The sequence below is a fragment of the Myotis nattereri genome (assembly GCF_964212035.1).
Source record: "Myotis nattereri genome assembly, chromosome: 14".
In the NCBI taxonomy this organism is placed as follows: Eukaryota; Metazoa; Chordata; class Mammalia; order Chiroptera; family Vespertilionidae; genus Myotis; species Myotis nattereri.
In genome coordinates, this window is record NC_138089.1 from 21,516,925 (window position 1) to 21,544,172 (window position 27,248).

At 45.0% G+C, this 27,248-nt stretch overlaps 1 protein-coding gene across 1 annotated transcript in view; it reads left to right on the top strand.

The window, feature by feature from the left end:
- Positions 1–326: 326 nt before the first annotated feature.
- SFMBT1 (Scm like with four mbt domains 1) overlaps positions 327–27,248 on the top strand; it is a 99,795-nt gene continuing 72,873 nt past the window's right edge. The window contains exon 1 of the mRNA XM_081106150.1: positions 327–575. The gene's annotated coding sequence lies outside the window, so the exon portion shown is untranslated. The remainder of the gene's footprint in view (positions 576–27,248) is intronic.

The window sequence follows — 27,248 nt, forward strand, 5'->3', positions numbered from 1 at the left end:
CCGTCCGCGCAGGGCCGCAGCGCTGTCGGGTCCCGGAGGCGCCGCGGCGAGCCCTGCGCCACGGCCTCGGGGGTGTCCGCGGCAAGTTGTGGGCTGGTGACACGAGGGGCGGGGTTGGCTGGCGGCGCTGGACCCCCAGCACCACAGTCCCGGACGCCTCGCATCCCGCGCGGCCCCAGCTGGGCGAAACCACTCGCGGGCGGGTTCGGGAACGATGGGTTGGGGGGCGCCACGCGCGCGGCGCGAGGGGCGCGGGCTGCCGGGAGGAGCGCGGGTGGGGGGGGGGGCGCGGGCGCATGCGCCCTGCACCCGTGCCATATTGGAATGAGTCGGAGCGCGGAGCGCCGCCGCCGCCGCCTCCGCCGGAGCGCGGTGGAGGGGGGCGGGGAGAGCTGCCGGCCGCCCCGCTCCGCCGAGCCCAGCAGGAAGGAGGGCGCGAGCGGGCGAGCGCGGGCGGTGTGAGCGGAAAAAGCGCCCGCGCTGGGGAACGGAAAGAAGGAAAGAAAGAAAGAAAACGAGCGCGAGAGGGGTAAAAGGGAGCGATCGAGGAGCGCGCGCGCGAAAACTCCCGGCAGGTAAAAAAGCGGGGCTGTCGGCTGGGCCTTCCCGCGCGGCGGCCTGAAGGGGCAGCGGCGGCGCGGGGCGGGGAACCGCGCGGCGCCCCCTCGACGCGGCGGCGCAACTTTGCCAGCGAAACCGCCGGCAGGCAGAGGCCGGCGGGCGCGCGGGCCGGGGCGCCAACGGGCGGCGGCAGCACGTTGGGGGCGGGGGCGGTCGGGGGGAGCGCGGCGCCCGCGCGCGGCCTCGCGCGCCCCCGCCGCCCCGCGCGCCGGCCGGCCGGGCTGCAGGAGCGCGCCTGGGCGCCTCGCCGCGGCGGGGAGAGGCGGGGAGCGGCGGCGGCGGATGGCAGCTCGGCGCGGGCAGTTAGGCGCGCGGCAGCCCCCGGGACGTGAAAGGAAAGTGGCTGAGCGGCGGCACCGGCGGGCGCCCAAGTTCCCGGCGCGCTGGGCCCGGCGCGCGCCCCTCCCCGCGGGTCCCGCTCTCCCGCCCGCCGAGCCCCCGCGGACCCGCCCCCCGGGCTCGCTCCGAGGCCGGGGCGCGAACCCGCAGCGGAGGCCGGGGGCGCGCTGGTCCGAACTTCGGAGGGCGAGGTGGCCTCGGCGCGCTGGCGGAGCGTCTGCAGAGGCCGCCGCAACCGGTTGCTTCGGGCCGGCGAGGTGGATGAGCCGGGCCTCCCCGGGCCGCGCGCAGCGGGCTGTGGGCTCGCCGGGGCCCGGACCCCGACCGGCCACTCGGGAGTCCGTGACCGTTTCGATTTCTGTTCTTGAAGTCTCGCTTTGGAGACTGAAAAGGAGGCTGTGGAGAGGCGATCAGTGCCCCGAGCAGCTGGGCCTGCTCTGGGGGGAGCAGAAACGCCTTCCGAGAACAGAAATAAATTCCCGCGGAAAGGATGGAGGTTATGTTAAGTTTTTCGCAAGATGTCAGCTGTTCGCTGGGGTCTAAAACTAAGCGTAAAGCACAGGTCTTGTAAGGTGCTGGGAGTGGGCAGGGCCGTCCTGCCAGAGACGGCAGGGTTTTTGTGTTCAGTGGGGTGATCCCCCGGGGTCGACACTGACAGCCGTGCTTGTGAACCGCCCCAAGCCATGCTTCTTGAGCCCTACATACCAGCGATGAAGTTTGAGAAGCAAGTCACCATCAACGAGATTTGAAAGGAAATAAGGTGGACTTTGTCAGTCCCTGCATTGTCTTGTTGAGCTGCATGTGAAAGGTGTCATACTTTGCATCGGAAGTAAAATGCCTGAAAATGTAGTTGTGTATTTACCAGTTGCCTTGGGAGGAGGAAGATGAGTGCGCCCCAAAGTGTGTGTGTACTTTGGGGCCGGCTGGCCCCGTGTTTTGAGAGAGCTGTGAAATCCTCTAGGTGACAGGTAGATTCAGTTCAGATTTGTTTACAGTGTCAGAAAAGTAACGGCCTGGTGGAAACGGGAGTGGCCCCGAACCAGGAAACAGTGCTGTTACTATCGTTGCCATTGACTGGCTGCCTTATCTTGGGTAGTCTCTTACCCTTTATAGATATGGGTTTCCTTATTTGCAAAATTAGAGGATGGATAGATTATATTTCTGTGTGCTTTCAGTTCTAAAACTCGGCTAAAATGAGAGATGAAAAAATCAGTCTATATTTTGAAAGGTTCTACATAAAAGTGTTCACACACAGTATGCATCTTTATTAAAATACATTTGGAAAAACATCTGGGCAGCTGTATCTAGGGTGATTTTATGTCATTGTTTGAACAAAGACACTTAAAAATGTATTTCAGTCTGTTTTTTAAATTATCTACATTTTTAAATTGAGGTCTTATTTACAATAAGATTGTTAAGAGTACAGCCTGGCTGGTGAGGCTCAGTGGTTGAGCATCGATCCATGAACCAGGAGGTCACTGGTTCCATTCCTGGGGCTTCAGGCTGGGTCCCCAATAGGGGGCGTGCAGGAGGCAGCCAATCCCATCGATGTTTCTCTCTCTATTCTCCCTTCCTCTCTCTCTCAAAAAAACAAAACAAAACCCAATAAAAACATTAAAAAAAAAAAGAGTCCAGTTCACTTACTTTTTTAAAAAAAATATATTTCATTGATTTTTTTTTTAATATATTTTATTGATTTTTTACAGAGAGGAAGGGAGAGAGACAGAGAGTTAGAAACATCAATGAGAGAGAAACATCGATCAGCTGCCTCCTGCACATCTCCTACTGGGGATGTGCCCGCAACCAACGTACATGCCCTTGACCGGAATCAAACCTGGGACCCTTCAGTCCGCAGGCCGACGCTCTATCTACTGAGCCAAACCGGTTTCGGCCAGTTCACTTACTTTTGACATATGATAACCATACTCAGATCAAGGTGTAAACATTTCCAGCCTCCCAAAGTGCTCCCTTTACACTTCCCCCCATTCAGTGAACCCTTCCTGGGTCTCCAAGGCAACCTCCCTGACTTCTATCTCCACCGATGAGTTTTGCTTCAAAACAGGACCTTTTTCAGAGTGAAAGGGGGTGAATATTAATAATTAAGCCGAAGGACAACAGGTGGTAAACCTGGAGTTTGGTCATTTCACCATGACTAAATGCTTTTGTTACAATTCTTACAGTTTTTACAGCTAAACCGACTATAAATTCTGCCCTTGGAGACTTCTTAGTTAGAAAGTCACTTTTTAGCTGAAGCAGTACGTTCCAGGTTTGGATCTGTGGCTCTTGGGAGTCCTTGTGGCCACAAGCCCAGTGTTAATCTGTTACTCCCCATTTTTGGAATACAGGTATATTTGCAGACAGTTGGTCTGAATCATGAACTTTCTCAGCAAGTCAGAGTTCTAGGGTCAGGAGATGAATCAGTTCCTTAAAGCCAGGAATTTGCTGAGAAAATTAAATGAAAATTGATTTTTTAAAAGTTCAGTGAGTTAAAGAATGTAGGTATAAAGCTTTTAACAACATTTTAAGTGACAGCAGTTTGATTTATATATGCAGGATATTTATTAACACTTTAAAAACAAAAGGTAACAAAATTATGTCAGGTGTGATTTTTTATTTTTTTGAATTTCAACATGATAAAGATACCTTTTAGTATTAGGCTTCTAGGAAGTTGGGTGTTTTATATTCTCCCCTGAAGCAAGTACTTCAACGATTTGCTTATCCTTCCCCCAAAGGCCTTTTAAAATACTCTTGTGCCTTGTTTCTGCTGCTAAAAGGATCGGAGGTTATGAGTGTGCTTTTCACTGTGAGGACACCTATGTAATGGCAAGCGGGGAACAGTGCAGGCCTCTGGTAGGGATGTATGGGGCATAGTCCACAGAGGTCAAAGATTCTCTTTGGTGAAATAAGTGTTTTCCTGGGACTAAGCTAGCCAATTGGCTAACGACTAAGCTGGCTTTGGTCACTCTACCGCAAGATTCATACCTTCCTTAGCCAAGAGAGTATGTGATTATTGAGTTATTGATCCACCTTTGTGTGTGTGCCTCTTTTTAGATTTCTTAACTTTCATATTGTTAGATATTGAAATCTTACTAATATTTTAAGGCTGCAACTAAAAAGATGTGCAATGAGAAACACATATAAAAGCAAATTTTTTTCATAGGGAATATAGTCATTAATATTGTAATAACTGTGGTAGCAGGTGAGTACTTGAAATATGGAGGGAACACCTTGTAAAGTATATGGTCATTTAACCATTATTCTGTACACCTGAAATTAATGCAAAATAATATTGAATGTAAACTCTAATTGAAAAATAAAATTTCAAGTATTTTTAAAAAAAGAATTTCTCTTTTGATATTTGTTTCCTTGTAAACTCTGGACATAGATCCAAATACTCTTTAAATACACTTTGCCTATCCATAATCTTCTTGCTTCTGTAGAGTACTTTTGCTTTCACAGTGGTCACTAGGCTGGGCTTAGCTATGGATGGTGGTGTTGAAGCAGATATAGTTTGACTCCAAAGTCTGTAGAAAAGGTGAACTGTCTAAGCTTCATTGGCTTTTTAAAAAATATGTATTTTTATTGATTTCAGAGAGGGAGGGAGGGAGAGGGGAGAGAGAGAGAGAGAGAGAGAGAGAGAGAGAGAGAGAGAGAGAGAGAAACATCAACGATGAGAGAGAATCATCGATTGGCTGCCTCCTGCATGCCACCCGCCAGGGATCAAGCCTGCAACCCGGCACATGCCCTGGCCAGGAACCTAACTGTTACCTCTTGATTCACAGGTTGACTCTCAACCACTGAGCCATGCCGGCTGGGTTTTATTGGCCTTTTAATGATGACTTCATGTTATGTTCACATTAAATAAATGATTACAATTCAAAAAAGCAGAAGACCATTATATAGACAGGCAATTTGAATGCTAAATGTTTTTATGTTAAAAATGTTCTCTTATAATTTCCTGAAACTCTCTGGAATTATTTGGCAGTTAGCCAGTATTTCAAAATAAGAGAGAATAAAAGAACATTTAATCAGTAAATGTCCCTCTTTGTTATGGCAGGAATTTTTCTTCCAGTAAACAGCATTTGTTATCTAATTGTGATGTTTTATAATTGAAGAAGTATATTTCTCATTAGATGTAGTTGTTAAATTGGATGGAAGTCTCTGGGGATTTTGGTTACTGGGAGATTTGAACCATTAGACTTCGGGGAGTGGGATTTTGATATGACGATACGCTTCTTTTAAGTGGTACTAGCCTCGTTGGAAAATGATTTAAAATAGAAAGGATATGGTCAGGTTGTTGCAAGTGCATTTTTAAACTTTATAAGAGTGGGAGAGAGGATAAGAACAAAGACAAATTATTAATAGAAAAATGATGACTTCACTGCAGTAAACCTTTACCTGTAACTCAGAGGCACCTGAAGGTGTGTATATAATTATTTCCTAGTTTCATTTATTTAAGAAGATTTTTGTAACCTTAGTCACCTCTTTATCTTTAGATGAGCACTCAAGGACATAATTGAAAAACAAAAAATGTAGTCTATCTATTGTGCTAAATGATATGAAGTCCTTCTTGAACTTTGTGGTTTGATAGTTGAGTAACTTCAAAACCAAGCCCTTCGCTGTGCAGGGAGAGACTGTAAGGTGGCATTTCTGACGCAGTATGCAGTGCTGCATAGAGGTTCCTTTTGAAGCTTTTGCTAGAGAAAGGTTAATGACTAGACCAGTTTGGGGCAGATAGGGCAGTTGAGAGTAGCTGCTTGGTCTTGATCTGGGAACGCTGGTTCTGGTCTGAGATGACATATGGGGAGGGTCTCAGATGAGATGGTTTGTTGTCACTTGCAAGTTCAGGACAGTCACGTATTTGGAATGACAACATGAGATGGGCTGAAAAATTTAGGCGTTACTAAAACATCTCGAGTTTTTCCTGATGAAATTAAAATAAAGTGTTAATCGTAGTAAACAATATTGTGATAAGTTTACACAATGACAGATAATGAATAGAATTGGTGGGGTGATCACATGGTAAGGTACAAAAATGTTGAATCACTATATTGTACACCTGAAACTAATATAACCAGTATGAGATTGTATACCAACTATATTTAAATAATAAATTTTTTAAAAAGAAAAAATAAATTGTTAATCAACAATACTTTGATTTGAATTTCAAATTATATGTATATTTTTACCCTGAATAGTTTTTTTAAAAAAGTGTTTGAGATGGCTGCTATGCTGAATAGTAAGGCCACTGGTTTTTCATTTCTTTTTGCTACTCGGACTAGGATTCTTCCTTCTCAGTTTCTGCTAGTTTTCTGTCTGATGGATCAGTTTCTATAAAACATTAGCTTTCCACATTAAAAATAGTATATGTTAATTTGGAATCATAAGAAGCCAGTTGGCTCATTTTTACTTATGCCATTATAAAATAACCTTGGAGTGGTTAGGTAATGATAACACAGGTACATTTAACATATTACACCTGTCTAGAACATAGTAGATAATGAGGAAGTAAATTTTCATTATTTAAAATTAAAAAAATTTTTAGTTATGTTAAAATATACATAACACAAAATTTACCATTATAAATTGTACAATTCAGTGGCATTAGTACATTCACAATGTTATGCAGTGATCACCACTATTTATGTGCAGAATTTTTTCATGTTCCCAAACTGAAATTCGTACCCATGATAATGACTCCCCATCCCTGTTTCCCCAGCCCTTGGCAACCACTGTTCTACTTTTTGACTCTATGAGTTGGACTACTCTGGCTACGTCATATAAGTGGAATCATATGGTATCTGTCTTTTTGTGAGTGGCTTATTTCATTTAGCGTAATGTCCTCACTGGTCATCCATATTACAGCACGTGAGTCAGACTTTCCTTTGGAGGAAATACATTTTTTAAAAGATGTATTTTTTAAAAGATGGTAAAATAAAGATCACAGAACCATGTGCACTATTTCACCTCCCTTGGGAGAGCTTTGTAGGTGTCCAGCAAAGCTCTGAGGACCAGGTACCCTTTTTCTTAGGTGTGGTTCCGACACAGTTATTGGAATGAAAGAGAGAGATGGAAGCAGAGTATGACATGTGGAAAACAGGGAAAGCATAAAAGCAAAGGTTGCCAACGGCCCAGGATCTCATCTGGACAGGGACAGAGAGCCTTGTGGTCTTAGCTTACCATCTTACTGTGCTATGTTGGCCTGAGTCAAAGCATTCTGTCCAGAACAGTTCACCAAAAAAGTCTGTGTGTTCAGAGTTGTAAATAAGCCTTCAGCTATCTGAGAGACAAGATTATTCAATGACTCATCCCCAGCTGTCTGGTTAGTAGAGGTTTTGCCATATTTCACTCTCATTTCTGTATTAATGAAGACTAGTGAGTATTTAAAGAGGCTCAATAGCCTATATAATAATGATAACATATAATTAATGCTTTATATTTTAGATTTATTATATTACTTTAACTGTATTTGTGAAATACAGGTGTCCAGTCATAGGTGGAGAGAAAGCAGGTTGACAAAATTAAGGATTATGAGTTGAGTAATCACTATGAGAATGGCTAAAGAGGTATAAGTTTTTTCTTTTATTATTGTTTTCTTCCTTTATTTCTAACTAGAGGCCCAGTGCACGAAATTAGTGCATGGGAGAGGGGGTGTTCCTCAGCCCAGCCTGCATCCTCTCCAATCCAGGACCTCTTGGGGGATGTCTGACAGCCAGTTTAGGCCTCATCCCTGCCGGCCTGATCGCCCCCTAACTGCCCTCCCCTGCCGGCCTGATTGCCCCCTAACTGCTCCCTCCTGTCAGCCTGATCGCCCCCTAACTGCTCCCCCCTGTCGGCCTGATCGCCCCAACTGCCTCTGCCTCGGCCCCTGCCACTGTGGCTTTCTCCTGAAGATGCCTGGTGTAATTAGCATATTACCCTTTTATTAGTATAGATACCTACATTAGCGTAGTAAACATAGGGTGAGTGTCCTAAATACTGTATGTTACCAGGGGGAGGGCAGACACCTTAGAGCACCTCTTGATCACCGCCCCCCACTACTGTCTTGACAGGGGTACTTTTGACTATTTGAAACCCTTGCAGAAGTGACAGTATCATGAAACCTGATTGTGTGTGTGTGTGATAAATTCTGCTTAGTTCTTAAGGAAATCAGAGTGATTAGTAGTTTCCCAGAGTTAGTCAGGCTTTTCTGAAAGTATGTTAGGCAAGATATTATCCCTAGGGTACTAGTGAGTACCTTTTTACACCATTCTGTCCTTATTGTGTATCATTACACTCCTGCATTGACAGTTGATATTTTGAAAAATCTAGTTTATATACCAGAGGCAGTTTGTTAATTTGTAAAATATTAATTGGAGTTTCTAAGTAGATTGTTAAGAGAGACATCCTTTTTTCTTTTTTAAAAAGAAATTAATAGGTAGTGTTCTTTCCAGTAATATGGTTTCCTTTTGGTTAGTTTTCATTTTTATTATTGAGCAAAATGGGCAGAAATAGGGGTCTAGTAGCTAAAGCTAGAAATTTGAAAAACTTTGGGTGTTTTATTGTTATAGTCACTTATGATACCTGAACCTCTTGACCTCTTATTGTAATTAATATTTATTATTTTTGTTTTGTTTCTCTACAAGTAACACTGTATGCAAATTGGGAAATAAACTTAGATCTGCCCCTAGACTTCACTGCATCTGGTTTTCCTTAAGGGCCCATAGTGGCTCCTGGGTGAACTGAGAGAAGTTCTAAATGGCTCTGTTGCCAGACCCCCATTGCCAGCAGTGGCTGTGACAAGGGAAACAGGCGGGCTCCTCTGGCCTCCCTTTTTTGAGCGCGTCTCCCTCCTCTGCAGTGAGTGCTTGAGGAGGGCTCCGTGACTCCTGCAGCCAGACCCGGGACCTTAAGGCACAACAGGGTTTCTGAAGACATGCTCCCCTCTCAACGCCCCCCTCCCCCCACCCTTGACCTTTGCCCTGATTTTTTGGCTTCCTATTTTTTTTGGTGGTTGTTATTAATCCCTACCCCAGGATATTTTTCTGTTGATTTTTGGGAAGAGTGGAAGAGAGAGGGAAAGACGGAGAGAAACATTGATGTGAGAGAAACACATGGATTAGTTGCCTCCTGCAAGAGCCCTGACCAGGGGGCCCTGGCCTGGGGTAGAACCTGTAACCAAGGTATGTGCCCTTGATCAGAATCGAACCCGGGACCTTTTGGTCCACAGGCCGATGCTCTATCTACTGAGCCAAACTGACTAGGGCTTGGCTTCCTATTAACTTTAGCTGAAAGGAGTTCTTTCCAGAGCAGCTCTACCAGTGACATTTTAGGTTCTGAGGCTGTATTTTTCACCAGCCTCGTGGAGGGGCTTCCCTACTCTCCCTGTCCCATCTTTGACCTCCTTGTGACCTCCTTTTTCTCTCAGAGTTTCAGCCCCTTCAGGCCTGGACCCATTGTCTAAAATTTCATTGGCTTCCTGGCCAATGCCCTGTACTCTGGCCTCTTGCCTTTCTGAGGCCCCTGCTCTGTAGAATACCACCCCCAACCAGTCCAGTCTGTGTCCTCTCTGCTCCCGGATACAGAGCACCCCAGAGTCTGGGACTCCTCCTGAAGTGGCCCTCAGTAGCCACACAGTCCGGTCTCGAGGCAGAGCCTTTCCTTTTTGCTTTCTGTGACCTTTTCAAACGTTCCCTTGCTTCTCGCCTTACACCTCCCGGTGGATTCGTCCGCAGTTAGACTTCAGAGCTCCGCTGCTGTCCTGCACCTTCCTGCTGAGCTTCAGGTGCCCGTCCCCGCTGTGTGGGCCTCTCCGATGTGGATGCCCCACTGGCCCACCCAGAATCCCTCATGCTACCCTAACGCTGCTGCTCCTTGTCCCCCTGGGTCTCCTTCTTACGTTCCTCCTCAGTGATGCTGTTTGTTTTGTCCCCTTGGCGGCTTTCCTGTGGAACTTGGAATCTTATTCTTAAATTACCAATCTCTGACTGAAGAACGTGCAGTTCTGACTCCTTGGCTTCCAAATATACTTAAAGCTATGGAACTCTTCGTTCAAATGCACTCTTTCTAGGAAGCCCAAAATAAATAGACCTGGCGTTCTGGTGGAGGGGGTCTGAAGGACGCGTGTGCCAGGTAGGCCGCCTTGGCTGCACCCCTCCCGGGAGCGCTGCAAATTGGAGCTCCTTGGAGTGCTGTCCGTAGCGCCCTGAGGGCACTCTGCGTGTTTGAAAACTGGTATCCATTCTGCACCCCACCCATTTCCCATTGGTTTTCTTTGGAAATTTTTATTTTTAGTATGACTGATAAACATAAAATCAGTGCCAGTGATGAATCTTGCCAAGGAAAAAGAAAAGCCACTTTGGAAAATGAAACTAGGTATTTAAAAGAGCCAGCTCTGCTCTGGTCGGGTGCTCGGTTGCTTGGAGTGCTGCCTTGTACACCAAAAGGTTGCGGGTTTGATCCCTGGTCAGGGCACATAAGGGAGGCAACTGATCAATGTCTCTCTCTCTCTCTCCCTCCCTCTCTCTCTCTCTCTCTCTCTCTCTCTCTCTCTCTCTCTCTTTCTCTCTTTCTCTCCCCCCCCCCACCTTCTCTCATATCAGAACAACAACAAACAAAGAGCCAGCTCTATTAAATGCTTCAAAAGTGCTCAGGGTTCCCTTTTTACATGTCTCTGCTGACTCTCTTTAACGCTGTGTTCCTACAACATAAACACTCAATTACAGGTGACAAAAGCTGTAAAATGTTACAAAATTCCTGTTAACTAGTATATATCACTAAAAGTGAAAATATTTTTATTCTTAAAGCAGGTCCTAAAAATAGAGATGGAAATGGAATTAAGAATTTTCAGAAACTTAAGTTCTATCTGGGTTATCTGCCCCTGTATCTAGTGAGCTACAAAATATGAACATTCAAGGTAAACTTAGTTTGGTTTTATTGTTTTTGTTTTGTTCATTTACCAGCATCTCAGGTTTGTTCAACATCCTATATAATAAAAAGGTAATATGCAAATTAACCCTCACGACCTCACAAGATGGCTGCCTACAACCAGGCCGGCAGGGGGGTTAGTGAGGGACGACCAAACGACTGAACAGCAGGCTGCATGGGGCGACCAGGCTGGTGGGGGCCGTGAGGGGTGACTAGGCCAGCAAGGGGGGACAGTTGGGGGGGACCAGGCCTGCGGTGGGGGCAGTTAGGGGCGACCAGGCCGGCAGGTGGGTTAGTGAGGGATGACCAAACAACTGAACAGCAGGCTGCATGGGGCAACAAGGCCAGCAGGGGGGTTAGTGAGGGACGACCAAACGACTGAACAGCAGGCTATGTAGGGCGACCAGGCTGACAGGCGGCGTTGTTGGGGGTAACCAGGCCGGCTGGGGGGGCAGTTGGGGCAATCAGGCTGGCAGGGGGAGTAGTTGGGGGTGACCAGGCTGGCAGCAGAGGGGGGCAGTTGGGGGTGACCAGGCCAGCAGGGGGTAGCAGTTAGGGGCAACCAGGCAGGCAGGGGGGGGTGCAGTTAGGGCTGACCAGGCTGGTGGGGGCAGGCAGTTGGGGGCAACCAGGCCATCAGTGGGGACAATTAGGGGCAATCAGGCCAGCAGGCAGAGGCGGTTAGGGGTGATCAGCTGGCAGGAGGGCAGTTAGAGGCGATCAGGCAGTCAGGCAGGTGAGCAGTTAGGAGCCAGCAGTCCCGGATTGTGAGAGGGATGTCCGACTGCCGGTAGGCCCAATTCCCGGGATCAGGCCTAAACCAGCAGTCAGATATCCCCTGAGGGGTTCTGGATTGAAGAGGGTGCAAGCTGGGCTGAGGGGAACCCCCCCACCCCCCGAATCTCATGCACCGGGCCTCTAGTAATTAGAATAAAATCCAAACTCCTTATTGGCCGATAAATGCCCTTTGTGATTTGTTCCCTGCCCCACACTTTTCTTCCTGCTTTCCCAGCCACTTTTTTCTTTCTGTCCCTCCAAGTACACTCCACCTCCTTTCATCACAGAGGGTTCAGCTCAGCCATGAAGCCTTCCCCACACATCCTCACCCCCACTCCTCAGGAGCTTTTTCTCATTGCTGTTTGGGTTCTTCATGGCCCTTATCACTGTATGAAATTATCTTACTTTTATTTCATTTTAATATTTTAATTTTCAAATTTTAAATTATTACAAAATGTTTTGAACTTATGCTGTAGAGAATATTAAAACCTACTCCAAGGATTTTTTTCCTTATTATTCCTTGTGGGAAAACTAGACAGTACACTAATGCATTGTTCCTGTGTTTACTGTTGTAAAGTCTGTGAAGACAGGAACCGGATCTGTCCTTTAATCAGCAAGACATCCCTGGTACTGAAGACAGTGTATGGCAAATACATGATAAATGGAGGTATGAAGAAACAACCAACTTGTAAATGATCTGAGAAATATTTTTTTTCTAACTCCAGAGATTTTTTCTGTAATGTTATAGTTTAGTTCTGAATGTTCAGAAAATTTTTTTATGCGAAATCAGTATTTTGCCATATTTTGCTGCATGGAATGTCTATTTTGATTGTTTTAGGTTACCAAAATGTCTTTCCTCAACTTCATTTTTAAAAAGTCATATTAATTTATAACATCCCTTTTTCCAAGAGAACTGTATACCTTTAGATCTTTGACAAATGCATTTCCATTAGTAAAAATCAGATCGAAGGGCATAGTCGTTTGTTTTACTTTTCATGGAAGCAGTTACAAAGAGACAATGAGCAGTCTGGTTCTAGGTGGGCTTGGGGTGGGGCACCTGCACTTCCTTTGCCCTGGTGTGACGGAAGAGAGCCTATTACGTGTAGGTGCGTGAGCCCCAGGTTTGGCTTCAGGATCAAATGCAGTGAATTCACTGCTATTGAATCACTGCTCTTACCATGGTGGGAGCACTGATGATGCTGCACCTGGATGAGGACGGGGTTCCATGAGACTGGGGCAGGTGTCTGCAGAGGTGGAAGAGGGTTGGATTGGCTTAGGCCTTGCCTACAGTCTCCACCCCCTACTCTGGGCCAGTCCGGCTTGGAAATGGAAAAGTTTTCTAAAAATTGAAGCTGTTGGGGGAAAAACCCTCTAGTTTTTACTGAACTGATATTTGGCTGGGAAGAGCTTAGGAAATTTGGACTCTTTGGTAATTCTAAAGTTCTTTGGTAATTTAAAATAAAAAATATGTAAAACTTTATTCAAAATATGATTAGCATATAATATTAACATGTGATATATAATTCATTGAACTTTAGTTGAGGATTTAATATATTCAAATCTTTTAAACGTTGATTACAACAGAGCAAACATTTAAGGGATATTTGCATCTTGGTTTGAGAGCAAGTATAACTTTTCTTTTAGCATTATGGCAAGAAATTGAAGTTACTGTTTTTGAAAAATGGTAAACCAGACCTCTCTGTATTCCATCCGTCCACCCACCCATGTTTTACTGAATTTGAATTTTGCCACAAAGAATTTAGAGATAGTTAAGAAAGATGAGTTTGCTTTTAATAGGCATCACTTTTTCTACCATAATCTACAGACTTAACCATTGTACACCATAAGCGTCTATAGATGCAAGTGGCGGACCTTATTTTAATTAAATTCAAAATATCGTGGCAGTTAACTGGTTAAGTACTCTTTAATTTTTTTAAAAACAGGGATACATGTACATAGTAAAATATTTTTTTTTTAATATATTTTTATTGATTTTTTACAGAGAGGAAGGGAGAGAGATAGAGAGTCAGAAACATCGATGAGAGAGAAACATCGACCAGCTGCCTCCTGCACACTCCCCACTGGGGATGTGCCCGCAACCAACGTACATGCCCCTGACCGGAATCGAACCTGGGGCCCTTCAGTCCGCAGGCCGACGCTCTATCCACTGAGCCAAACCGGTTTTGGCAGTAAAATATTTCTTGACTAGTGAACGAGAGTGTACCCCTTACTGAGACTGTCAGTCCCACGGTCTCTTCTGTAGGCCATTGCTATTCCTAGTTTCTTTTGTATTTTCCCAGAAAAACTCTAGTATTTGTATAAAAACATAAATTTCCTCCACCTACTTTAAAAAATTAATTGGTAATGCTCTTTTCATGTAAAATATCTTGTATGTATCCAAGTACAGATGATCTTCCTCATTCTTTTCATAGTTACATAGTAGTCCATGATATATATATACCAAAATTTATTCAGTTGGTTCTCTGTTTGTATATGTTCTGGGTTGTTTCTTATTTTTTAATTCCTCAAGCAGTATCATGAACTGCATTTGCTTAGATCAAGACAAGCTTTTTAATACGTAAAGTGTTGGGTTTTTGTTGTTTTTTTTTGAGTTTGTGTATTTGTAAAGGTAGATAATTCTACAACCACTCCCCCCCCCCCCCCCAAATGCAGAAGAGAAAGGAACTGATGTAGAGAAGACCAATGAGTTGGAGGTGAAGTCATGCAGAGCTTTCCACCTGCCTCACCATTCTTTCCCTGCCCCATGTTGCAGAAGAGGTGGCGGAGGCAGAAGTCTTGGGAGATGAAGCATCTGAAGATGCCCGTAGACTCCTGAGGTCTGACCATGCCTTTAAAGCCCAAGGCCTGTGTGCATGCTGCTTACTATAAATTAATTAATTTATTTTAATATGTTTTAATTGATATATTTTTTGTTTTTTAGAGAGAGGAAGGGAGAGGGGGAGAGAGAGAAACATCCATCAGCTGCCTCCTGCACAATCCCTCCTGGGGATTGAGCCTGCAACCTGGGCATGTGCCCTGATTGGGAATGGAACCAATGGCCTCTCAATGCTTGGGACGGCACTCAACCAACTGAGCCGCACCAGCCAGGACTGCTTGTTATAAATACAGCTAATTTTTTTTGTATTTTGATTTTGAGAAACTTGTAGCAGCATGGATTGGCTAACAAATTGTATCGATTGCTGGAAAAATTTTTCTATATTTTTTTATTAATTGGCAGCTGATTTTTATCTGAGTTACTTGGTAAGGACTTTTTAATACTATGCTCTGGTTTCAGTGCAGTATTTCTGAAGACACTGAATTTGGAATCCTGAGGCATTCTGTAGTTGAACCCTACAGTGTTGTATATCTTGGTAGTCCAGGTTCTTAGTTATCACCTTTATTGGAAGAACTTCAGAACACTTCCCAGAGCATGTTTTCACATCTCTATCGTATCTCCTTTGTGGTCTGTCATTGCCTGCAAAATGCTTTGCAAAAATTTATGGTAGTATAGTGTGTGTGTGTGTCGGTGTCGGTGTATTCCTAACCCATGACTGTTGTTGCTTGCTCAAAGGGTGTGCACACTGAGCCAGTGGTGGGTGGCCTGTGAGCACTAGTACACTTTCCTGCAGGGGTTCTCAGCCACTGAATGCTCACTGGGCTTTCCTGAGTCAAGTGTGTTTGCTCTGCTGTCGTCTTCTTTCTGCCCTGAGTTTTGTGTTTTAGTGAGCAGTTTTGACCCAGAAAGCAGACGGAGGATGCAGCTTGTCAAATTACACTTGTGGCAAAGAAACACTATAACATTGTATGTCAAAAAGCAAGTTTTATGGATCAGTAATGTGCTTTCAAGAAGTGATCTGAGGGAAAAAAAAGTATAGTAATTCCCACATATCTGCGGTTTTGCTTTCCCGTTTCAATTACCTGTAGTTAACCACGATCCAAACATATTAAATGGAAAATTCCAGAAATAACGTATGTGTTACATGATGCTTTGTTCCGAGTATGAACAATGAAAGCTCGTGGCGTCTGACTTACTCTGCCTGGGACGTGATTCCTCCCTTTGTCCAGGGTGTCCATGCAGTATAAGCTTTCTCTGTTATCAGATCGACTGTCATGTGTCACAGTGTTTGTGTTCAGATAACCCTTATTTTGGCCCCCAAAGTAACCCTTAATAATGTTCAAGTAACCTTTGATCATGGCCCCTTAGTGCAAGAGTAGTGATAAGGCAATTCACATATGCCAAAGAGAAGCTATAAATGCTGCCTTTAGGGTTTGATACTACCCTGGGTTTCAGGCATTCGCTAGGGGTCTTGGAATGTATCCCCCATGTATAAAAGGGGGACTACTGTATAGAAGTCAGCAGGCAGTCAGGGCTATTCAAGCTCTTTGTATTGTGAAAGGCTTTGTAAATAAGAGGACAACCTGATAAGTTGGACCATCCAAATGTCTAAAGAACAGGTGGGAGAAACAATGGCTTGAAGGCATGCTTTAACCAGAGGATTTAAGAAGACTAAGCAGATTGCCTATGGATAACGCCTAATAAATTTACACAGGGACTCTGCTTTCTTGACCCCTCAGATCCTTCCATCCATTATTGAAAAAGGCACTCCTGGTGAGCTGGTGTGCACACGAGGGCTGGAGGGCTGGTCAAAATGCTGGCCCTGAGGCAGGTGCCAGGCACTGCATTTCCTTCTGACGTGACAGTGACAGTGCTGCTCTGTTGGGCAGCCATCGCCGCATTAAAAACTTGTATATATTTTTCCTCATCAGTGAATTGGAGGTACCATGATCTGATACCTTAGAAATTCATTTAGCAAATGCTAAGTAGGTATGAAGTGAAGCAGTGGTGCTAGGGGTTTAGGAAATGCAAAGTTGCCTGAAGTCCCTGGGCTGGAGAAGCTTACAGTCCTGGGATAATATACCAGTATGAGACAGAATAGCTTGTTGAAAAGGTACAAAATGACTATTATGGAAGATATTTTGATAGCGGTGTGGGAAGGGGCTAACCTTTTTGTAAGGTATTGTTTTGAGCAATAATTTTTGTGGAATAATTCTCTCATTACTGATGTTTCTCTCTCTCCCTCTCCCTTCCTCTCTGAAATCAATAAAAATATATTTAAAAAAATCTTATAACCTTGGCATGTTATACATTAGTTTTCCCCTGTATTGACTATTACAGAATGTTAATTTATAATTATTATGTTTTCATTGGCTAAAACCATTATATTCTTACCTGGTAGGTGTCCTGTAGAAATTTCTATTAATGTGAGTTCCAGGAAGATTCAGGGACCAAGCCCCTGACTTTTTAAGGATCATTTTGGGGTTCAAAATAAATATTCACAATTTGCTCAGCATCCTCACTGTTGCCACTTTGTTCCAAGCTATCATCCAATCTCATTTAGATTATTGCAGTAGCCTCCTGATTGATTCCCCTCCTGCTGCCCTGGCCCCCACCAGTCTACCCTTGACACCGAGGGATCCTCCTAACAGGTAAATTAGATGATGTCACTCCCCTGTTCAGAATCTGCTGATAAAGTCTTTATTGTATCCCACAAGCTCCCACGGCCTAGCCTCCCCACCTCTCAGACTGCCTCCTGCTTAATCTGCTCCGGCCACTGTGACTCTTGCTATTCGGTAACCTGCCAAGGGGCTCCCTCCTTAGCGCCTTTTCACATGCTGTTCCCGCTGCCTGGAAGGCTCTGCCTGTAGATATGTCTGCATGATTAGCTCCTTCACTTCCTTGGGGTCTTTCCCCCCAAATCACCTCAGTGACCTGCGTATCTAACATTTCAACCCTCTTCCAACATTTCACTCCCTGCCCCTGCTTAGTTTTTCCCTTCTACTTAGTGTTTATCACCTCACTGTATTTCACTTATCTGTCCTGTGTGTTGTCTCTCTTCTCCACTAGAATGTAAGCTCTTCTAAATCACCAATGCCTAGAACAGGGTCTGGCCTATAGTAGGTGCTCAGTAAAAAAAAATATTGTTGAATGAATGGATGAATGAACATTTCATAGCACAGCTCCCCATGCTGGTCTGCGACTTAGAGAAATTCTGAATTTGGCAGCTATCCACCAATTAGTGTCTAGTTAGGAAATCACTCCAGGTGCTTCAATCAAAAGGGGATATAATTATAGGAATTGGATATAAAAGGAAAGGCTGGAGGAGTTAGGGGGAAGGTGGTATTACCCAGAGCCCACAGACTCCCAATTTTTACTCTTGCTGCTGAAGTTCACTGCCACCATGGAGGAGCTTGTCCTTCTGCCAGTGCGGCTGCCAGAGGTACAGGCAGCACAGCTTACAAGGTGGGTGTGGGGATGTAGATGAGTTAGGGTGAGTGTAGAAGGGTAGGTGTGGGGCAAAGTACCAACATAAACTATCCAGCACAGGTGGTATTTATTCAGCTCACGTGTGGAGATAAACTTAGGTGCAGGACAAACTGAAGGGGGTAGTTTGGGCTGTGATGCCAAATTAATAGCACAGGGAAAGATATTAGATTGCTAGTGAAACATTAAAAAACCAAGAATTAAATCCCACCTTAGCTTAGTCACATCCATGTGCTGAACCACAAAACTGAACTCGGCTCTAGAAATGGGAGGGACCCAAAGGAAATACATCTTCACCGTGGCCGTGATCTCTTTGTGTGATTAAAGGCTCATTTCTGTGACTTCAGTAAATCTGTGTTTACGCCCCATTGTGTCCCAGATTAGATCGCTGTCACCTGAAGGATCATACGGCCTCCCCTAATCTGATTGCAGTCATTATGCAGAGCCCTGCTTCATTTATTTGCAGGTTTAAGATGTATCAGGCATGTGCTTGTGGCACCTCTAGGTGCCACTCCCTTTGCTACTCAAATCATGCCTTGCTCCCCACTCCCCCAGACACATGCCAGGATCTTGTTGCTCTCTCCTCCCTTTCCTCCTCTTCTCACTCTGTAAACAAGGACACCAGTGTCTAAGTATACTTTCTTGCTAATCCTATTAATGTTCAGTGCTTGTCGATATTTATGACGTGAATCCAACACTAATAAGCTTATATCTTTTTATTAGGGACTAGCGGCCCAGTGCATGAAAATTCATGCACTGGAGGGGGTTCCCTCAGCATGACCTGCCCCCTCTCACAGCCTGCGAGTCCTCAGGGGCAGAGGCGACCCGGTGATCAGGGGAAGGGGTTGCCTCATTACACCTCTGCTGCTGCCACTGCCGGCAGCGCAGGCATTGACCTGCCCTGGTTACCTGAGCCTCAGGTGTCCCTGGCAGCCACCATCCGAGGCTTGCTTGCGCCTCAGGTTGGCCCTGGGCGGCTGGGGGGCTGAGGAGACTGAGTGCCACCATCTTGTGGCTGTGGGCACCGCCATCTTTGAGAGCGGGGCAGTCAATTAGCACATTTCCTCCTTATTGGCTGTGGGCACCGCCATCTTTGAGGGCGGGGCAGTCAATTAGCACATTTCCTCCTTATTGGCTGTGGGTACCACCATCTTTGCGACGGCATGAAGGTCAATTAGCATATTCCCTCTTTATTAGGTAGGATAGCAACGTTTTTAATCTCTTAAGATGTAGAGGGAGAAAATAGTGGATGTGGAAGGAATTGGTGGGATGTCTGTTCCCCTTGCTCATTTTCCCACTTCCCTACGTCCAGGGATTTAGGTTGAGTGTCTGTTTCTTGGATGTGAGGTCTATCATTAATAGACCAAGAAACTACCTTCTCCACCCACATCTCCCTAAAAAAAAAAAAAAAGAAAAGACAAAATGAAATTCTATACAATGATTACATCTACAGATTTAGAATTCTACCATTATTTATTGATTTGTGACTATACATTTTTATTGACTTCAGAAAGGAAGGGAGAGGGAGAGAGAGTTAGAAACATCAGTGATGAGAGAGAATCATTTATTGGCTGCCTCCTGCACGCCTCCTGCTGGACATTGAGCCCATAACCTGGGCATCACACCATGGGATTTGGTTTGGTGACCCGGAATCAAACCATGACCTCCTGTTTCATAGGTTGCTGCTCAACCACTGAGCTACACTGGTCTGGCTCGTAATTTCTTTTTTATAAAATTTACAGCCTTTATTTTTCCTCAAAACCTAAAATTCCTAAGGTATTTTAATGTTAAAAATCTTCAGAGTAATATGTCATGTGTCTGATGAATTAAATAATTTATGTTCAAGTACCAGATTATTTCACTCATCAGGTTGTTTCAGATTTCTGTATTGCTGGCTATTTTTATTTAAGGGTGGTCCTGTGCTGTTTGTAAACGTAAATAAATGGACCCTTCATGTCCTGGTTTGGATCCATCTCGTCATGTTTATGGATTCACTTGTAGGGATATAATTAGCTTTTAAAAATTATACCTAGCTGCAGTTCCTTAATTTCCTAATAGGATTTTATAATTTTTCTTCAAGCCAAGAAAACTAAACTTCTATTATTTTTGTTTTCCCATAGTCCAGAGTATTCCCATAGCAAGAAAGTTAAGCCCGGCCGGCATGGCTCAGCAGTTGAAGGTCGACCTGTGAACCAGGAGGCCATGGTTCGATTTCTGGTCAGGGCACATGCCCGCCCGGGTTGTGGACTTGATCCCCAGTGTGGGATGTGCAGAAGGCAGCCAATCAGTGATTCTCTCTCATCATTGTTGTTTCTATCTATCTTTCCCTCTCCCATCCTCTCTGAAATCAATAAAATTATATTAAAAAAGAAAAAGAAAGTTAACTGCCAAAAAGAAAGGCACCTTAGATTCTTCTGTTCTTTGTGCCTCCTCATAATTGAGGGCTTAATATTTGCGTTTTCACCACTGAAAGCCATAACATTCTACTTAATGCTATAGAGAAGGAATCCATGAGAGGAGGAGCTGTGTGGGCAGGGATACTGGCCTCTGGTGTATTTGCATTTTGGCTTCTGTAAGTCCCTTTCTGAATTTGAAGTGTCGCTTTAAAGAGAAATATCGCCTCATCAGAATTCTAGGAGAAAAATATTCTGTTTGAATTTAATTTTTAAAATTTAATTAAAAATTTTCTTTTTCTGCATGTTTCCACTACTTTCCCCCTTTAAATGATTTTATTCTTCTCCTGAAGGTGCTCTGTTTTCGAGCTGTAGTTATTGCAGGTGCATGGAAAGGTGCTGGCTGAATGGGCTGGGGCCGCAGTGCTGTGACACTGAGCGGGTGGGAGGAGCGTCCTGCTTTCCTGTGTCCTCAGGGTTCCCAAGGAGCTGATGTCTTATGAAAACACCTTTACAAATTACCAACTGACTTAAATTAAATCTCCAAATGTCAGCAGAGTACACTTGACTAGGAAAATATCTGTGACTCAGAGATATTTATTTGCTTTTAACTTCTTAGAGGCATTTACTTTTATTTATTTAACTTTTTATTATTGGACATTTTAAACATACTTAAATGAAGATATACCAATATAATGTATCCTCATTTACTGATCACCCTGAATTAATATTTTGCTATTTTAGAGGCATTTTCTAATGAATTTAGCCATAAAAACTTGCATTTTATATTTTTCGCTATGTTTTAAGCAGACTTTTCTCCTAATTTACATTGGCAAATTTACATGTGCATTAGGAACTCTCAAGATTAGTTATAGAGAAGCAATAACTAAATTTGGTCTTTCAATAGAAAGGCAATGAGTGTAAAATGAACACCTCGCTGCTAGAGCTATACCTTATGAATAGGCTGTTATATACTAGTATAGACTATTACTGTTAGGCTCAACTTAGCTAGTGGGGAACCTCTACTTTCACTTACAGTATGGTAAAATCTGTATTGTAAAACTCTGGTGGAAACCTAGATATAGATTGGAATATTTTATTTCTCCCTTCTTTTTCTCCTTTCTCCATTTCCCATTTGTGTTCTTTTTGCTATTCATTCTACATATATTTATTGACACTGAATATACAACCTAAAGAAGATGAAAGCTTATATTGCAGTAAAGTAGGGAGATAATAAGCCAGTAAGGAAATAAATAGAATCTAGTATGTGTGATAAGTATTTAGCAGGTAGACTGAGTGATAATGTTATAGGATAAGATGGAGGTGTGCTCAGTAGGGTGAATAGGAAAAATCTTTACGTGCTGGTGATTTTAGACTAAGATGTGAAGGGTGAGAAGCAGCCATGTTTAGAGAAAGGGAAAGCACTTTTGTAAAGGCCCTGCGGGAGGAGGTAGTGTGTGGCGAATTAGAAAGCTGAAGAGGGACTATGAATGGAAGGAAGGTGGAGTGGTAAGTAGGGACTTGTAGATCCTGGTAAGGAGTTTGGTGTTTATTATTTAGGAGGCTACTGGAAGCCTTTATGTGGGATTGGGACAGGATCTGCTTTGCCTTTTAAAAAGATATCTATTTGCTGTGTGCAGAATGGACTTATAAGGATAAAGGGAGGCAGTTTAGAGGCTACTGAGATAGTCCAGGTGGATTGGATTAGGATGATGGCAGTGAAAACAGAAGTTATTGATTTCAAGATACATGGTGATAGTAGGCTCAATAGAGTTTGCTAATGGACAGGGTGAAGGTGAGGGAGCCATCAGTGGTGGTTTCTAAGTTTGGCTTGGTTGGTTTCATACTACTGAGATGGGGAAGCCTGTGGAGAGTTGGGTTTGAAGCAAATTAGAGTCAGTTTTGGTTGCCTGCCCAACATTAAAGTGGAGATTCCAAATGTGTACTTGGACATATGTGTCTGGAGGTCAGAGAGTAAGCCTCATAAGATTCCTGTGTTTATAGCCATGCGTTTACATAACACCACCTAGGAAGAGAATGTGAATTGTGTATGGGGGAAAGAAGATGATTTAGCACCCAATTCTTAGGAATTCCAGGATTAAGAGTTTGTGTTACTTGGAGGAGCCAGCGAAGAAGACTGAGAAGGGTTGGGCAGAGGGGACGAAGAAAAACCAGGAGAGCAATGTCACAGTGGCTCAGAGAGGAAAATGCGTTGAGCAGGAAGAACAGTAAGATCAGCGAGGGAACCATTCATTGGATTTGGTGATTGGAAGGTCATTGGTGAGCTGGACAAGGGCAATGCCAGTGTGTTAGGGTAGCCTGTAGCCAGATTGGGGAGGAAGTGAGGAAATAGCATGTGTATGTGTATGTGTATGTGTATGTGTATGTGTATGTGTATATGTATATGTGATAAGACGTCTTACTGTGAAAGGAAAGTGGAGATATGGTAAGTTCTTGGAGGGCATGAGGCTTTTTTTATTATTATTATTGAGATGGCAGCATTAGAGCATGCTTGTATGTTGTTTAAATGGGACTCATTTGGTAGAGAGGGACCTGGTACAGAAAGAATAACTGAAGGTTCTGTGTTATTAAGCAGGTGGAAGGGGTGAATCTAGAGCTTCAGGGTTTTTCCTTTAAGGATAGAGGCAGATGCTGCAGGTGGTGGGAAAATCAAGGAAGTTCTTGACACCTTCACATGCTCTGCGTAGTTAGTTAACTTTTCTCGCTCCTAGCTCTCGCGTTCTCCAGTTGTTGGAATAGGCAAAGATAGCCAATTTGTATTAAATTAGTGAAGAAGCAGAACTTTACTACTGCTTATTGTACATTGAAGTGTATCGTTTAAGAAGAGGAGGAAAGGGGTTTAGAAATTGCCCAAGATGTAGGTAGGTGCTTATAAGAAGTCACAATCATTTTGTTAAGGTAATTACTTTGGGAAGATTGCAAATAACGTTTGACAAGTGGAAAGTGTAAACTGCAATGCAGGAGAAGGAAAGAGGCCGGGAAGCTTTATTTTGAGGGCTCTCTCAGTGTGAATCCTGGAATTTCTCCGAGTTGCTGCAACTCGTGTGGCAGTCCTGTGATTGTGCTCTTTGAGGAAGGTTTCCTTTTTTTAATGTGCTACAAGACACATCACTTTTCACAATTCTTTTTTTTAAAATATATTTTTATTGATTTTAGAGAGAGAGCAAGAGAGAGGGCTAGAGAGATAGAAACACTGATGAGAGGAAGACATCATCAAGCCCGCAACTCCGGCATGTGTCCTAACCTGGAACGGTCGGTGACCTCTTGGTTCCTGGTTTGAGGCTCAACCACTGAGCCACACCGGCTGGACAAGGACGTTTTTCTTTATTAAGTGTATAAGACTACGTCATGTAGAAGGGATATGGGAGAGTGCTTATGATCAGTTTAGGCTGTAAGATCCCCAAGGGGATAGGGACTTTGTTCACCACTTCTCCAGAGCAAGGAACTATGCCAGGCAGGTAAAAGGCACTCAGTAAGTATCTGTTACGTGAGTAGTGTCACTCTGTTAGGGGGCCTGGAGCGTAAGTGACTGCAGCATCCTCAAAATGAAAGTTTCTTCTTTTATCCAGAGATCAAATTCCTACATAAAGCAATGAGGTACGGTAGAAAAACCACAGGCAGTAAATTAGGTAACGATCCCATCTTTATCTTTTAATACCTTGGTCATGTTTCTTAGCCTCAATTTCTTTATATCTATAAGATGGAAATAGTAATAATGTACTTTACATAATTATATATTTATATAATGTATATAAAATACTGAATATACTTCCTGACTTAGTAGGTCCTCAACAAAAGGAGCATTTTATTAGTTTCCCTTTGTTTGGTGGTTGAATCTAGCTCAGTACTGCGTCAGATCTAGTTCCCAGTGATTAGTTTTCCAGGTTGGGGAAAAAAGAGGGAAATTGGGGCTTTCCCTCATGTCAGCTGGATTAAAGAACTGAATGTAAAAGGCATAATTAGAAAACTTTCAGGTGATAATAGAAGAGATCTCCGTGACCTCTGTGACCTCAGAGTGGGGAAGAATTTCTCCTTTTCTTTTGTGATATTTACTTTATTGTGGTGGTCTGGAACCTAACCTGCAACATCATCTTTTTTTATAAAAATTAAATTTATTGAGGTGACATTGGTTAATAAGATTATATAGATTTTGAGTGTACAATTCTATATCACCAGTATATTGCATTGTGTGACCACTACCCAAAGTCAAATCTTCTTCTGTCACCATATATTTGACCCCCTTTATCCTTCACCACCTTCAACCCCCTTCCCTCTGTTAACCATCAGACTCTTGCCTGTGTCTGTGAGTTAAGAATTTCTTAAACAAGGTACAAAAAGCACTATCTGAAAAGAAAAGATTAATAAGTATGACTACATTAAAATTAAAACCATTATCAATAGACACCATAAAGAGAACAGAAACATTAGCCATAGAGCAGAGAATAAATCTTAATCACATGTAACTATCAGAATATATAAAGAGCTTTCAAATCAGTAAGTAAAACAGATAGCCAGTAGAAAAATGACTTGAGCAGGCACTTACCAAAAGAGGAAATCCAGTGGTCAGTAAACGTAAGAAAAGGCGTTTCCCTTCACTTTAATTGGGGAAATACAAATTAAAACATTGTTAGATACCATTACACATTCAGAGATTTGCAAAAATCTAAAAATCTCACTGTAGGAAGTGAGTATGTGGAGAATGAGAGCTCTGTTCAATCTGTGAGACAGTACAACCACTTTGGGAAAGTTAGACATTATTTTAAAAGTCAGCTATGTATACTCTTCCCAGCCTCCGCTAGATTGGCAGGGCTGTGGCCTGAGGCTGGCATTGAGATGACCAGGGCTATGATTGTAAAGTTACTAGAGCTCAGAATTGCCCTGGTGTCCGATACTAAGCAAATTGCTCCTACTTTGGAGTTAGGAGTGTGAACTTAAAGTTCTAATAATTTTTCTTCCTCTGTCCTTTTCATTATTAACTAGAGGCCCGATGCGTGAAATTTGTGTAAGAGTAGGGCTTCCTTCCCCCGGCTGCCAGCACTGGCTTCCCTTTGGCACCCAGGACCCAAGCTGGCTTCCCTCCGGCCGCCCACAGACACCGGGGACCCAGGCTTTCCTATGGCCGCTGGCAGGCACCCGGAACCCAGGCTTCCCTCCGGCCCCGGCATTGTCTGGAAGGATGTCCACTCTAATTAGCATATTACCCTTTTATTATTATAGGCTAGAGGCCCGGTGCACAAAAATTTGTGCACTCGGGGGGAAGGGGGGGTCCCTCAGCCCGGCCTGTGCCCTCTCGCAGTCTGGGACCCCTTGGGAGATAACGACCTGCTGGCTTAGGCCTGCTCCCGGGTGGCAGAGGGCAGGCCCAATGCCTAGGTGCAGCCTCTGGTCGGGCTCAGAGCAGGACTGATTGGGGAGTTGGGGTGCCGCCCCCTGTCATGCACAGAGCAGGGCGGATTGGGAGGTTGCGATGCCACCCTCAGTCACGCTCAGGGTAGGTCCGATTGGGGGTTTGGGGCACTGCCCCCTGTCACACTCAAGGCAGGGTCGATGGGGAGGTTGCAGCGCCACCCCCTGTCACGCACAGAGCAGGGCCCATCAGGGGGTTTGGGCGCTGCCCCCTGTCACTCACCGAGCAGGGCTCATCAGGGGGGTTGGGGCTCCGTACCCTGTCACGCAAAGAGCAGGGCCAGTCGGGGTTGGGGCACTGCCCCCTGTGACGCACAGAGCAGGGCCGATCAGGGGGTTGGGGAGCTCCCCCCGTCACTCACAGAGTAGGGCCGATAGGGGAGTTGGGGCACCACCCCCTGTCACACACAGAGCAGGGCGGATCAGGGGGTTGGGGTGCTGCACCCTGTCACACTCAGGGCAGGGCCGATGGGGAGGTTATGGCTCTACCCTGTCACACACAGAGCAGGGCCCGTGGGGGGCGATTGGGGCGTCGCCCTCTATCACCCACAGAGCAGGGCTGATCATGGGGTTGGGGCGCCGCCACTGTCACACTCAGGGCAGGGCCGATGGGGAGGCTATGGCTCTACTCCGTCACACACAGAGCAGGGCCCGTGGGGGGGGGGGTGGTTGGGGCGCCGCACCCTGTCACACACACAGCGGGGCCGATCAGGGGGTTGGGGTGCCGCGTCCTGTCACACACAGAGCCGCAGGGCGATCAGGGGGTTGGGGAGCTCCCCCCTATCAGGCACAGAGCAGGGCTGATCAGGGGGTTGGGGCGCCTTCCCCTGTCACGAACAGAGCAGGGCCGATAGGGAGGTTGTGGCCCCACCCCCTGTCACACACAGAGCCGCGGGACGATCAGGGGGTTTGGGCGCTGCCCCCTGTCACGCTGATCCCGGTGCCGGGAGGCCTCGCGGCTCCACTGATCCCGGTGCTGGGAGGCATATTACCCTTTTACTATATAGGATAGAGGCCTGGTGCATGTGTGGGGGCCAGCTGGTTTGCCCTGAAGGGTGTCCTGGATCAGGGTGGGGGTCCCCACTGGGGTGCCTGGCCAGCCTGGGTGAGGGGATGATGGCTGTTTGCAGCTGGTCACACACCCTTCAGGGTGGGGGGTCCCCACTGAGGTGCCTGGCCAGTCTGGGTGAGGGGCTGAGGGCTGTTTTCAGGCTGGCGGGTGACGGAAGCTCCCAACCGCTCCTTTTTTTCTTTATTTTATTTTATTCTGGGCCAGCTTTAGCTCTGAGGCTTGGCTCCAGCTCTTAGGCCTCCGCTGCTGAAAGCAGGTATCTGGTTTGTTTGGGTTCTATAATTGAAACAGTGTATAACTCCAGCTCTGAGATCTGGGGTTTTGTTTAGCTTCTATATTTGTTACAATGTTTCTTAAACTACAAGCTCAGAGGCCGGCAAGGCAGGCGGGG